The sequence below is a fragment of the Salvelinus alpinus genome, chromosome 28 (genome assembly GCF_045679555.1).
Source record: "Salvelinus alpinus chromosome 28, SLU_Salpinus.1, whole genome shotgun sequence".
NCBI classification, from domain to species: Eukaryota; Metazoa; Chordata; class Actinopteri; order Salmoniformes; family Salmonidae; genus Salvelinus; species Salvelinus alpinus.
This window is the reverse complement of record NC_092113.1, coordinates 41,132,412-41,146,009: the sequence shown is the minus strand read 5'-3', so window position 1 is coordinate 41,146,009 and position 13,598 is coordinate 41,132,412. Positions and strand designations below refer to the sequence as shown.

The 13,598-nt window shown below is 49.6% G+C and overlaps 1 protein-coding gene across 9 annotated transcripts in view; it reads right to left on the bottom strand.

The window, feature by feature from the left end:
• Positions 1 to 13,598, bottom strand: part of rerea (arginine-glutamic acid dipeptide (RE) repeats a) — a 346,416-nt gene that overhangs the window by 48,788 nt on the left and 284,030 nt on the right. The gene's annotated exons all lie outside the window — the stretch shown is intronic.

Genomic DNA, 13,598 nt, shown 5'->3' with positions numbered 1-13,598 from the left:
TACAGCTACAAGTAGTGAGGAGTTACTAACAGACTATACAGCTACAAGTAGTGAGGAGTTACTAACAGACTATACAACTACAAGTAGTGAGTGGAGTTACTAACAGACTATACAACTACAAGTAGTGAGTGGAGTTACTAACAGACTATATAGCTACAAGTAGTGAGTGGAGTTACTAACAGACTATACAGCTACAAGTAGTGAGGAGTTACTAACAGACTATACAGCTACAAGTAGTGAGTGGAGTTACTAACAGACTATACAGCTACAAGTAGTGAGGAGTTACTAACAGACTATACAGCTACAAGTAGTGAGGAGTTACTAACAGACTATACAGCTACAAGTAGTGAGTGGAGATACTAACAGACTATACAGCTACAAGTAGTGAGTGGAGTTACTAACAGACTATACAACTACAAGTAGTGAGGAGTTACTAACAGACTATACAGCTACAAGTAGTGAGTGGAGTTACTAACAGACTATACAGCTACAAGTAGTGAGGAGTTACTAACAGACTATACAACTACAAGTAGTGAGGAGTTACTAACAGACTATACAGCTACAAGTAGTGAGGAGTTACTAACAGACTATACAGCTACAAGTAGTGAGGAGTTACTAACAGACTATACAACTACAAGTAGTGAGGAGTTACTAACAGACTATACAGCTACAAGTAGTGAGTGGAGATACTAACAGACTATACAGCTACAAGTAGTGAGGAGTTACTAACAGACTATACAGCTACAAGTAGCGAGTGGAGTTACTAACAGACTATACAGCTACAAGTAGTGAGTGGAGTTACTAACAGACTATACAACTACAAGTAGTGAGGAGTTACTAACAGACTATACAGCTACAAGTAGTGAGTGGAGATACTAACAGACTATATAGCTACAAGTAGTGAGTGGAGATACTAACAGACTATACAGCTACAAGTAGTGAGTGGAGATACTAACAGACTATACAGCTACAAGTAGTGAGTGGAGATACTAACAGACTATACAGCTACAAGTAGTGAGTGGAGATACTAACAGACTATACAGCTACAAGTAGTGAGTGGAGATACTAACAGACTATACAACTACAAGTAGTGAGGAGTTACTAACAGACTATACAACTACAAGTACTAAACAAGTTAAATGTCTTACCTGTGATTAAATGTTTTCCACATACATAGCTACGTGTAGCTTGTACACCGGGTCCCCACATTTCCCACAGCCTGAAGCCACAGGCTCTTCTCTATTTCCCTTAATGGGAGCATTACGAACTGTAGGTCGGGATATTTCACCTGGTTACATCGTTTAAAAAAATGTTGTATAAATTTGCAATAAATAAAAACCTGTTTTTGTATTTGTCATTATGTATTGTGTGTAGATTGATGAGGGAACTTTTTATTTATTTAATCAATTTTAGAATAACGCTGTAATGTAACACCCTCTGTCTCCTCCCTCTTCATGACACCCTCCGTCTCCTCCCCCTCTCTCTCCATGACACCCTCTAAGTCTCCTCCCTCCCTCTCTCCATGACGTCCTGTCAGTTTCCTCTCTCCCTCTCGCTCCATGACGCTCTCAGTCCCCTCCCTCCCTCTCTCAGTGACATCCTGTCAGTTCCCCCTCTCCAAAGTGGAGGAAATGGTGGCAGCAAAGCTAGCCCTAGAGATGGTCAGAACAACTGACAGAGGGGGATGACACATCCACTTCCTCCTCAACTCCGCTCTGAGAGAGAGGGAGGTATTTAGTGAGTGAGAGGGAGGTTGGTAGTTAGGTAGTGAAAGAGAAAGGGAGGGAGGTAGTGAGAGAGAGGGGGGCAGGCGGGAGGGAGGTAGTGAGAGAGAGGGGGGCAGGCGGGAGGGAGGTAGTGAGAGAGAGGGGGCAAGCGGGAGGGAGGTAGTGAGAGAGAGGGGGCAAGCGGGAGGGAGGTAGTGAGAGAGAGGGGGGCAGGCGGGAGGGAGGTAGTGAGAGAGAGGGGGCAAGCGGGAGGGAGGTAGTGAGAGAGAGGGGGGCAAGCGGGAGGGAGGTAGTGAGAGAGAGGGGGGCAGGCGGGAGGGAGGTAGTGAGAGAGAGGGGGGCAGGCGGGAGGGAGGTAGTGAGAGAGAGGGGGGCAGGCGGGAGGGAGGTAGTGAGAGAGAGGGGGGCAGGCGGGAGGGAGGTAGTGAGAGAGAGGGGGGCAGGCGGGAGGGAGGTAGTGAGAGAGAGGGGCAGGTGGGAGGGAGGTAGTGAGAGAGAGGGGCAGGTGGGAGGGAGGTAGTGAGAGAGAGGGGCAGGTGGGAGGGAGGTAGTGAGAGAGAGGGGCAGGTGGGAGGGAGGTAGTGAGAGAGAGAGGGGCAGGTGGGAGGGAGGTAGTGAGAGAGAGGGGGGCAGGTGGGAGGGAGGTAGTGAGAGAGAGGGGGGCAGGCGGGATGGAGGTAGTGAGAGAGAGGGGCAGGTGGGAGGGAGGTAGTGAGAGAGAGGGGCAGGTGGGAGGGAGGTAGTGAGAGAGAGGGGCAGGTGGGAGGGAGGTAGTGAGAGAGAGGGGCAGGTGGGATGGAGGTAGTGAGAGAGAGGGGCAGGCGGGAGGGAGGTAGTGAGAGAGAGGGGGGCAGGCGGGAGGGAGGTAGTGAGAGAGGGGGGCAGGCGGGAGGGAGGTAGTGAGAGAGAGGGGCAGGTGGGAGGGAGGTAGTGAGAGAGAGGGGCAGGTGGGAGGGAGGTAGTGAGAGAGAGGGGCAGGTGGGAGGGAGGTAGTGAGAGAGAGGGGGGCAGGTGGGAGGGAGGTAGTGAGAGAGAGGGGCAGGTGGGAGGGAGGTAGTGAGAGAGAGGGGGGCAGGAGGAGGGAGGTAGTGAGAGAGAGGGGCAGGCGGAGGGAGGTAGTGAGAGAGAGGGGCAGGCGGGAGGGAGGTAGTGAGAGAGAGGGGCAGGCGGGAGGGAGGTAGTGAGAGAGAGGGGCAGGCGGGAGGGAGGTAGTGAGAGAGAGGGGCAGGCGGGAGGGAGGTAGTGAGAGAGAGGGGCAGGCGGGAGGGAGGTAGTGAGAGAGAGGGGCAGGCGGGAGGGAGGTAGTGAGAGAGAGGGGCAGGCGGGAGGGAGGTAGTGAGAGAGAGGGGCAGGCGGGAGGGAGGTAGTGAGAGAGAGGGGCAGGCGGGAGGGAGGTAGTGAGAGAGAGGGGCAGGTGGGAGGGAGGTAGTGAGAGAGAGGGGCAGGTAGGAGGGAGGTAGTGAGAGAGAGGGGCAGGTGGGAGGGAGGTAGTGAGAGAGAGGAGCAGGTGGGAGGGAGGTAGTGAGAGAGAGGGGCAGGTGGGAGGGAGGTAGTGAGAGAGAGGGGCAGGTGGGAGGGAGGTAGTGAGAGAGAGGGGCAGGTGGGAGGGAGGTAGTGAGAGAGAGGGGCAGGTGGGAGGGAGGTAGTGAGAGAGAGGGGCAGGTGGGAGGGAGGTAGTGAGAGAGAGGGGGGCAGGTAGGAGGGAGGTAGTGAGAGAGAGGGGGGCAGGTGGGATGGAGGTAGTGAGAGAGAGGGGGGCAGGTGGGAGGGAGGTAGTGAGAGAGAGGGGGGCAGGTGGGATGGAGGTAGTGAGAGAGAGGGGGGGCAGGTAGGAGGGAGGTAGTGAGAGAGAGGGGCAGGTGGGAGGGAGGTAGTGAGAGAGAGGGAGGTAGTGAGAGAGAGGGGGGCAGGTAGGAGGGAGGTAGTGAGAGAGAGGGGCAGGTGGGAGGGAGGTAGTGAGAGAGAGGGGGGGCAGGTGGGAGGGAGGTAGTGAGAGAGAGGGGGGGCAGGTAGGAGGGAGGTAGTGAGAGAGAGGGAGGCAGGTAGGAGGGAGGTAGTGAGAGAGAGGGGCAGGTGGGAGGGAGGTAGTGAGAGAGAGGGGCAGGTGGGAGGGAGGTAGTGAGAGAGAGGGGGGGCAGGTAGGAGGGAGGTAGTGAGAGAGAGGGAGGTAGTGAGAGAGAGGGGGGCAGGTAGGAGGGAGGTAGTGAGAGAGAGGGGGGGCAGGTAGGAGGGAGGTAGTGAGAGAGAGGGGGGCAGGTGGGAGAGAGGTAGTGAGAGAGAGGGGGGGCAGGTAGGAGGGAGGTAGTGAGAGAGAGGGGGGCAGGTAGGAGGGAGGTAGTGAGAGAGAGGGGCAGGTAGGAGGGAGGTAGTGAGAGAGGGGGGCAGGTGGGAGGGAGGTAGTGAGAGAGAGGGGCAGGTGGGAGGGAGGTAGTGAGAGAGAGGGGGGGCAGGTAGGAGGGAGGTAGTGAGAGAGAGGGGGGCAGGTAGGAGGGAGGTAGTGAGAGAGAGGGGGGCAGGTGGGAGGGAGGTAGTGAGAGAGAGGGGGGCAGGTAGGAGGGAGGTAGTGAGAGAGAGGGGGGCAGGTAGGAGGGAGGTAGTGAGAGAGAGGGGGGCAGGTAGGAGGGAGGTAGTGAGAGAGAGGGGGGCAGGTAGGAGGGAGGTAGTGAGAGAGAGGGGGGCAGGTAGGAGGGAGGTAGTGAGAGAGCGGGGGGGCAGGTAGGAGGGAGGTAGTGAGAGAGAGGGGGACAGGTAGGAGGGAGGTAGTGAGAGAGAGGGGGGCAGGTAGGAGGGAGGTAGTGAGAGAGAGGGGGGCAGGTAGGAGGGATGTAGTGAGAGAGAGGGGCAGGTAGGAGGGAGGTAGTGAGAGAGGGGGGCAGGTGGGAGGGAGGAACAGTGAGGGAGGAACAGTGAGGGGGAAACAGTGAGGGAGGAACAGTGAGGGGGTAACAGTGAGGGAGGAACAGTGAGGGAGGAACAGTGAGGGGGAAACAGTGAGGGAGGAACAGTGAGGGGGAAACAGTGAGGGAGGAACAGTGAGGGAGGAACGGTGAGGGGGAAACAGTGAGGGAGATACAGTGAGGGGAAAACAGTGAGGGAGGAACAGTGAGGGGGTAACAGTGAGGGAGGAACAGTGAGGGAGGAACAGTGAGGGGGAAACAGTGAGGGAGGAACAGTGAGGGGGAAACAGTGAGGGAGGAACAGTGAGGGGGAAACAGTGAGGGAGGAATAGTGAGGGAGGAACAGTGAGGGAGGAACAGTGAGGGAGGAACAGTGAGGGAGAAACAGTGAGGGAGGAACAGTGAGGGGGAAACAGTGAGGGAGGAACAGGGAGGGGGAAACAGTGAGGGAGGAACAGTGAGGGGGAAACAGTGAGGGAGGAACAGTGAGGGGGAAACAGTGAGGGAGGAACAGTGAGGGGGGAACAGTGAGGGAGGAACAGTGAGGGAGGAACAGTGAGGGAGGAACAGTGAGGGGGAAACAGTGAGGGGGAAACAGTGAGGGAGGAACAGTGAGGGGGAAACAGTGAGGGAGGAACAGTGAGGGGTTAACAGTGATGGGAGGAACAGGGAGAATCCCTGTCGCTCTCTTTAAAAGCGGTCCAGCTACTGTAGCTAGCGGGAAGCAAGAGAAGGCTGGAGGAATAGAGGCAGGCAGAAACACCGTAGCTCTCTTCAGGAGCCAGCTACTGTAGCTAGCGGGAAGCAAGAGAAGGCTGGGGGAATAGAGGCAGGCGGGCAGGAACACCGTAGCTCTCTAGATGTGTCTGCCTGGTGGTTCTGGCTAGCAGCCCAGAGGCACGATACAGCAGGCCCAACTCCCCCTGCTCTGTGGCTTAGTACAGTGGTGTGGTCGTATCCCAAGCCCAGACCCAGGCCTTGGGGCAGGACATCATGTTATTGGAACAACCAACCACATGTAATATGGGGTGCTTGTTCCTTCCTGGATGGCTAGGCATGCCAGTGGAATTATTCAAATATTATATGTCAGAATATGGAAAATACTTCAAACTAAAGCTAGTGCTTGAAGATTGTTATGCTCCATAGACAGAGTGTGGGAGAGAGAGAGAGAGAGAGAAAGTGAGAGGGAGGTAGACATATTTCTGTTAGGGAAAATAAGGTATTGACTAGCAGTGCTACTGGCTCAAAGACCAGAACGGCGTGTGTCTAGAGACGAGCTTTCAGCACAAAAGCCATGTCAATCATAACCAAACAGGAGGCTTTTTCAGTGTGTCTGTGACAACCCTGGTCTTCGTGTCTATATTGAGCTAACCCCCACCTTCCCTCATCCCCTTCTCTCCTCCTCCTCTGGTGACTTCCATCCCCCTCTCCTCCTCCTCCTCTGGTGACTTCCATCCCCTTCTCTCCTCCTCCTCTGGTGACTTCCATCCCCCTCTCCTCCTCCTCCTCTGGTGACTTCCATCCCCCTCTCCTCCTCCTCCTCTGGTGACTTCCATCCCCCTCTCCTCCTCCTCCTCCTCTGGTGACTTCCATCCCCTTCTCTCCTCCTCCTCTGGTGACTTCCATCCCCCTCTCCTCCTCCTCCTCTGGTGACTTCCATCCCCCTCTCTCCTCCTCCTCTGGTGACTTCCATCCCCCTCTCCTCCTCCTCTGGTGACTTCCATCCCCCTCTCTCCTCCTCCTCTGGTGACTTCCATCCCCCTCTCCTCCTCCTCTGGTGACTTCCATCCCCCTCTCCTCCTCCTCCTCTGGTGACTTCCATCCCCCTCTCCTCCTCCTCCTCCTCTGGTGACTTCCATCCCCCGCTCCTCCTCCTCCTCCTCTGGTGACTTCCATCCCCCTCTCCTCCTCCTCCTCCTCTGGTGACTTCCATCCCCCTCTCCTCCTCCTCCTCCTCTGGTGACTTCCATCCCCCTCTCCTCCTCCTCCTCTGGTGACTTCCATCCCCCTCTCCTCCTCCTCTGGTGACTTCCATCCCCCTCTCCTCCTCCTCCTCTGGTGACTTCCATCCCCCTCTCCTCCTCCTCCTCCCCTTTTTATTGCTTTTTCTTATGCTTAAAAAGGCAGTTTATTGTCCATTTACAGAGGGGAGATGACTCTGCTCTGTGGCGGCAGCAGGGCTAGAAACCAGACGGAGACGTGTGGGGTGCGTGATGGAAGGAGAGGTATTACCACGCCAAGCAGCACACAGCCCCACCAGGTATTAAGACCATTGATATACGGTCCCTTTACATTAAGAGCCAATCACTTGTCAGGTAATATATCTCTAAGCAACGGTGTTAATGACTTCATTTCTTATTTAAAGAGAACACATTTGTTTTACGGATGGTAAATATTCATTGTGCCATTAATGAGTGCCCAGAAAATCTGCCCTGTACTTAAAGTAGCTCTCTCCGTGGCGCAGTGGTCTAAGGCACTGCGTCTCAGTGCTAGAGGTGTCACTACAGACACCCTGGTTCGAATTCAGGCTGTATCACAACCGGGCTGTGATTGGGAGCCCCATAGGGCGGCGCACAATTGGCCCAGCGTCGTCCGGGTTTGGCCGGGGGGGTAGGCCGTCATTGTAAATAAGAATTTGTTCTTAACTGACTTGCCTAGTTAAAGGTTAAATAAAACTGGACACTTCCAGAATATACAGGATTTTGTAGGGTACTTATTTCATGTGGCTGAAAACCTTAGTGATATCCTTTGACCTCTACGGGATGTCAACACTATGTTGAAGTCAACAACACCATTTCTGCAGTCTTCCATAAGAATAATTATGGCGTGTACAGAAACTAGTACATGCAGGGTCTACACTGCTGACTGAGCCAATACAAAACACGTGGATGCATTATTGAACAGAAGAAGGAATAGCTACAGGACAGTCAGTGTACAGCCATGAAGCTACAACATGTTTTTCTTTAAAACCAAATCATATTAATGTATTATTATAAGATGTATTATCTTAAGAGACGTCAAGCTCAAGGTGACTTCCCTGGTAAAATATATATATATATATCTTGCTAGATATTATTTCGGTTAAAACACGACTACATGATGATTGTAGAACCAGAGAGATCTCGAGTTTACAATTCTATGAGATTTATTTCACCACATACAGTGCCTCCAAAAAGTACTCACACCCCCTTGGCGTACTCACACCCCCTTGGCGTACTCACACCCCCTTGGCGTACTCACACCCCCTTGGCGTACTCACACCCCCTTGGCGTACTCACACCCCCTTGGCGTACTCACACCCCTTGACTTAATCCATATTTTGTTTTTGTTACAATTGCTGAATTCAAAATGGATTAAATATTGTTTCCCCCCTCACCCATCTTCACACAATAGCCCATACTGACAAAGTGAAAACATGTTTTCAGAAATTTTTGCAAACTTATTGAAAATTATAAATGTTATATTAGTATTCATTCACACCTCTGAGTCAATACTTTGTAGAAGAAACTTTGGCAGCAATTACAGCTGTGAGTCTTTCTGGGTAAGTCTCTAAGAACGTTCCACACCAGGATTGTGCAACATTTACCCATTACTCCTTAAAAATTCGTCAAACTCTGTCAAATTGGTTGTTCATTGCTAGACAACCATTTTCAGGTCTTGCCAGTTTTTACTTAAATCTACTTGAAAATCTAACTTGGCCAGTCAGGAACAGAGTATTTTTGGTAACCAACTCCAGTGTAGATTGGGAGTGATGTTGTCTTGCTGAAAGGTGAATTCATCTCCCAGTGTGTGTTGGAAAGCAGACAACCAGGTTTTCCACGTGCTTAGTTCCATTCCATTTAGGGGGCTACCGAGTGCCGCAGTGGTCTAAGGCACTGCATCTCAGTGCTAGAGGCGTCACTACAGACCCTGGTTCGATTCAAGGCTGTATCAACCATGATTGGGAGTCCCATCCCATAGGGCGCACAATTGGCCCAGCGCCGTCCAGGTTAGGGTTTGGCCGGGGTAGGCCGTCATTGTAAATAAGAATTTGTTCTTAACTAACTTGCCTAGTTAAATTTAAAAAATCAGTTAATTTTTTTATCGTGAAAAACTCCCCAGTCCTTAACAACTACAAGCATACCCATAATGTGATGCAGCCACCACTATTGCTTGAAAATATGTTGAATTGGATTTGCCCCAAACATAACAGTTTTTTGTATTCAGGACAAAAATGTAATTGCTTTGCCACATTTTTTTGCAGTATTAATTTAGTGCCTTGTTGCAAACAGGATGCATTTTTTATTTATTTTTAAAAATATTTTTATTCTGTACAGACTTCCTTCTTTTCACTCTGTTATCCTCAGTTTTCTCCTACCACAGCCATTAAACTTTGTAACTGTTTTAAAGTCACCATTGGCCTCATGGTGAAATCCCTGAGGGGTTTCCTTCCTCTCCGGCAACTAAGTTAGGAAGGACGCCTGTATCTTCGTAGTGACTGGGCGTATTGATACACCATCCAAAGTGTAATTAATAACTTCACCATGCTCAAAGGGATATTCAATGTCTGCTTATTTATTTTTAGCCATCTACCAATAGGTGCCCCTCACTGCTCGACTGTGGGACCTAACAGATAATTGTATGTGTGGGGTACAGAGATGAGGTAGTTATTCAAAAATCATATTAAACACTGTTATTGCACACAAAGTCCATGTGTTTTGTGAAGAAAATCTTTACACAAATATAACAAAGGGGTTGAATACTTATTGACTCAAGACATTTTAGCTTTTTATTTTTTATTAATTTGTAAAAATGTAGATAAACATAATTCCACTTTGACATTGTGTAGGCCAGTGACACAAAATCTAAATATAATCCATTATAAATACAGCCGTTAACACAACAAAATGTGGAAAAGGTCAAGGGAGTTGAGTACTTTCTGAAGGGAGTTGAGTACTTTCTGAAGGGAGTTGAGTACTTTCTGAAGGGAGTTGAGTACTTTCTGAAGGGAGTTGAGTACTTTCTGAAGGGAGTTGAGTACTTTCTGAAGGGAGTTGAGTACTTTCTGAATGGAGTTGAGTACTTTCTGAATGGAGTTGAGTACTTTCTGAATGGAGTTGAGTACTTTCTGAATGGAGTTGAGTACTTTCTGAATGGAGTTGAGTACTTTCTGAATGGAGTTGAGTACTTTCTGAATGGAGTTGAGTACTTTCTGAAGGGAGTTGAGTACTTTCTGAATGGAGTTGAGTACTTTCTGAATGGAGTTGAGTACTTTCTGAATGGAGTTGAGTACTTTCTGAAGGGAGTTGAGTACTTTCTGAAGGGAGTTGAGTAGTAGTACGGCACCACTGGAGCAAATGAGGGTTTAAGTGCCTTGCTCAACGGCACAGACAGATTTTCTACCTCGTCGGTTCGAGTATACAAACCAGCGTACTTTCGGTTACTGGCCCAACGCTCTAACCCCTAGGCTACCTGTCTACCTACCTACAGACTGACATTGAGAACACATTCTCTTTTACAGTAACGACCCGAGAGCTAATTGTGTGGGCGGAGCATAGCTATGGTCCATATGCCAGTAGTCAAGTTTCTGCCCTCCCTGTCTGATTAGAGTCAATATGGCCCCTAGGTAAACACAAGAGGGTTGTTGGGACTCACCGGATCTTACCCACGTGTCATAGTTTTTCACTGATAATTAACACACATAGAACTACACACACACACACAGTACTGTAGAAGAAAGAGGAACTCAGAGTGAATTACCCCTAGCTAAGGAATATAGACAAAGCAATGTAGAGCTTGTTTGAGTGTGTGTGTGTGTGTGTGTGTGTGTGTGTGGTGTTAGAGAGACAGACATGAACTCTCCTTGTCTCCCTAAGTTGGTGCAGGATCAAATAGTGGCAAACCTTTAGCTACAACAAGATGCTGATTAAAATACATTCTTAGATTGACCAGATAGATTTACAAGGTTCATTGTTCTTTAGCATGTCAATAGGGGCTCCAATACTTATCCACGGTTGGTTATAGTGTAAAACAATAGAAGCATGTTGAACAATATAAACCTACTGAAATGGATTTCAGTAAAGTGGGTAACTTTGTAAGAAATTTCAGTAAAATGTTGTCATTTGTTGGCAAATATAACATTTCATGCATATATTATCAATTACTAAAATATAACAGTTAAGTTCATTCCTAAAAAGTTAGACCTACTTGCAAATACAATGCGGTGCAAGGCCTTCCCTGGTTAAATGTTTTTGTATTTGATCGCAAATACTAAAGTGAAAACAGAATACTTTTTAATAAACAATTTGCACACGTGCAAATCAAATCAAAGTTTATTTGTCACGTGCGCCGAATACAACAGGTGTAGACCTTACAGTGAAATGCTTACTTACAGGCTCTAACCAATGGTGCGGGGGAAAAAAAGGTGTGTGTGTGTGTGTAGGTAAGTAAAGAAATAAAACAACAGTAAAAAGACATTTGAAAAAAAGAGTAGCAAGGCTATATACAGACACCGGTTAGTCAGGCTTATTGAGGTAGTATGTACATGTAGGTATGGTTAAAGTGACTATGCATATATGATGAACAGAGCGTAGCAGAAGCGTAAAAAGAGGGGTTGGCAGGTGGTGGGACACAATGCAGATAGCCCGGTTAGCCAATGTGCGGGAGCACTGGTTGGTCGGGCCAATTTAGGTAGTATGTACATGAATGTATAGTTAAAGTGACTATTCATATATGATAAATAGAGAGTAGCAGCAGCGTAAAAGAGGGGTTGGGGGGGCACACAAGGCAAATAGTCCGGGTAGCCATTTTGTTACCTGTTCAGGAGTCTTATGGCTTGGGGGTAAAAACTGTTGAGAAGCCTTTTTTTCACAGACTTGGCACTCCGGTAACGTTTGCCATGCCGTAGTAGAGAAAACAGTCTATGACTGGGGTGGCTGGGGTCATTGACAATTTTTAGGGCATTCCTCTGACACCGCCTGGTGTAGAGGTCCTGGATGGCAGGCTGCTTTGCCACAGTGATGTACTGGGCCGTACGCACTACCCTCTGAAGTGCCTTGCGGTCGGAGGCTGAGCAATTGCCGTACCAGGCAGTGATGCAACCGGTCAGGATGCTCTCGATGTTGCAGCTGTAGAACCTTTTGAGGATCTCAGGACCCATGCTAAATCTTTTTAGATTCCTGAGGGGGAATAGGCTTTGTCGTGCCCTCTTCACGACTGTCTTGGTGTGCTTGGACCATTTTAGTTTGTTGTTGATGTGGACACCAAGGAACTTGAAGCTCTCAACCTGCTCCACTACAGCCCCGTCAATGAGAATGGGGACGTGCTCGGTGGTCCTTTTCCTGTAGTCCACAATCATTTCCTTAGTCTTGGTTACGTTGAGGGATAGGTTGTTATTCTGGCACCACCCGGCCAGGTCTCTGACCTCCTCCCTATAGGCTGTCTCGTCGTTGTTGGTGATCAGGCCTACCACTGTTGTGTCATCAGCAAACTTAATGATGGTGTTGGAGTCGTGCCTGGCCATGCAGTCGTGGGTGAACAGGGAGTACAGGAGGGGACTGAGCACGCACCCCTGGGGAGCTCCAGTGTTGAGGATCAGCGTGGCAGATGTGTTGCTACCTACCCTCACCACCTGGGGGCGCCCTGTCAGGAAGTCCAGGATCCAGTTGCAGAGGAAGGTGTTTAGTCCCAGGATCCTTAGCTTGGTGATGAGCTTTGAGGGTACTATGGTGTTGAACGCTGAGCTGTAGTCAATGAACAGCATTCTCACATAGGTGTTCCTTTTGTCCAGGTGAGAAAGGGCAGTGTGGAGTGCAATAGAGATTGCATTATCTGTGGATCTGTTTGGGCGGTATGCAAATTGGAGTGCGTCTAGGGTTTCTGGGATAATGGTGTTGATGTGAGCCATTACCAGCCTTTCAAAGCACTTCATGGCTACGGACGTGAGTGCTACGGGTCTGTAGTCTTTTAGGCAGGTTGCCTTTGTGTTCTTGGTCTCAGGGACTATGATGGTCTGCTTGAAACATGTTGGTATTACAGACTCAATCAGGGACATGTTGAAAATGTCAGTGAAGACACCTGCCAGTTGGTCAGCACATGCCCGGAGCACACGTCCTGGTAATCCGTCTGGCCCAGCAGCCTTGTGTATGTTGACCTGTTTAAAGGTCTTACTCACGTCGGCTATGGAGAGCGTGATCACACAGTCGTCCGGAACAGCTGATGTTCTCATGCATGCATCAGTTTTGCTTGCCTCGAAGCGTGCATAGAAGTGATTTAGCTCGTCACTGGGCAGCTCGCGGCTGTGCTTCCCTTTGTAGTCTGTAATAGTTTGCAAGCCCTGCCACATCCGACGTGCGTCGGAGCCGGTGTAGTATGATTCAATCTTAGCCCTGTATTGACGCTTTGCCTGTTTGATGGTTCGTCGCAGGGCATAGTGGGATTTCTTGTAAGCTTCAGGGTTAGAGTCCCGCACCTTGAAAGCGGCAGCTCTACCTTTTAGCTCAGTGCGAATGTTGCCTGTAATCCATGGCTTCTGGTTGGGGTATGTACGTACAGTCACTGTGGGGACGACGTCCTCAATGCACTTATTGATAAAGCCAGAGACTGATGTGGTGTATTCCTCAATGTCATCGGAAGAATTAATGAACATGTTCCAGTCTGTGATAGCAAAGCAGTCCTGTAGTTTAGCATCTGCTTCATCTGACCACTTTTTTATAGACCGAGTCACTGGTGCTTCCTGCTTTAATTTTTGCTTGTAAGCAGGAATCAGGAGGATAGAGTTGTGGTTGGATTTACAAATGGAGGGCGAGGGAGAGCTTTGTACGCGTCTCTGTGTGTGGAGTACAGGTGATCTAGAATTTTTCCCCCTCTGGTTGCACATTTAACATGTTGATAGATATTTGGCAGAACTGATTTAAGTTTCCCTGCATTAAAGTCTCCGGCCACTAGGAGCTCTCTCTGGGTGAGTGGTTTCCTGTTTGCTTATTTCCTTATACAG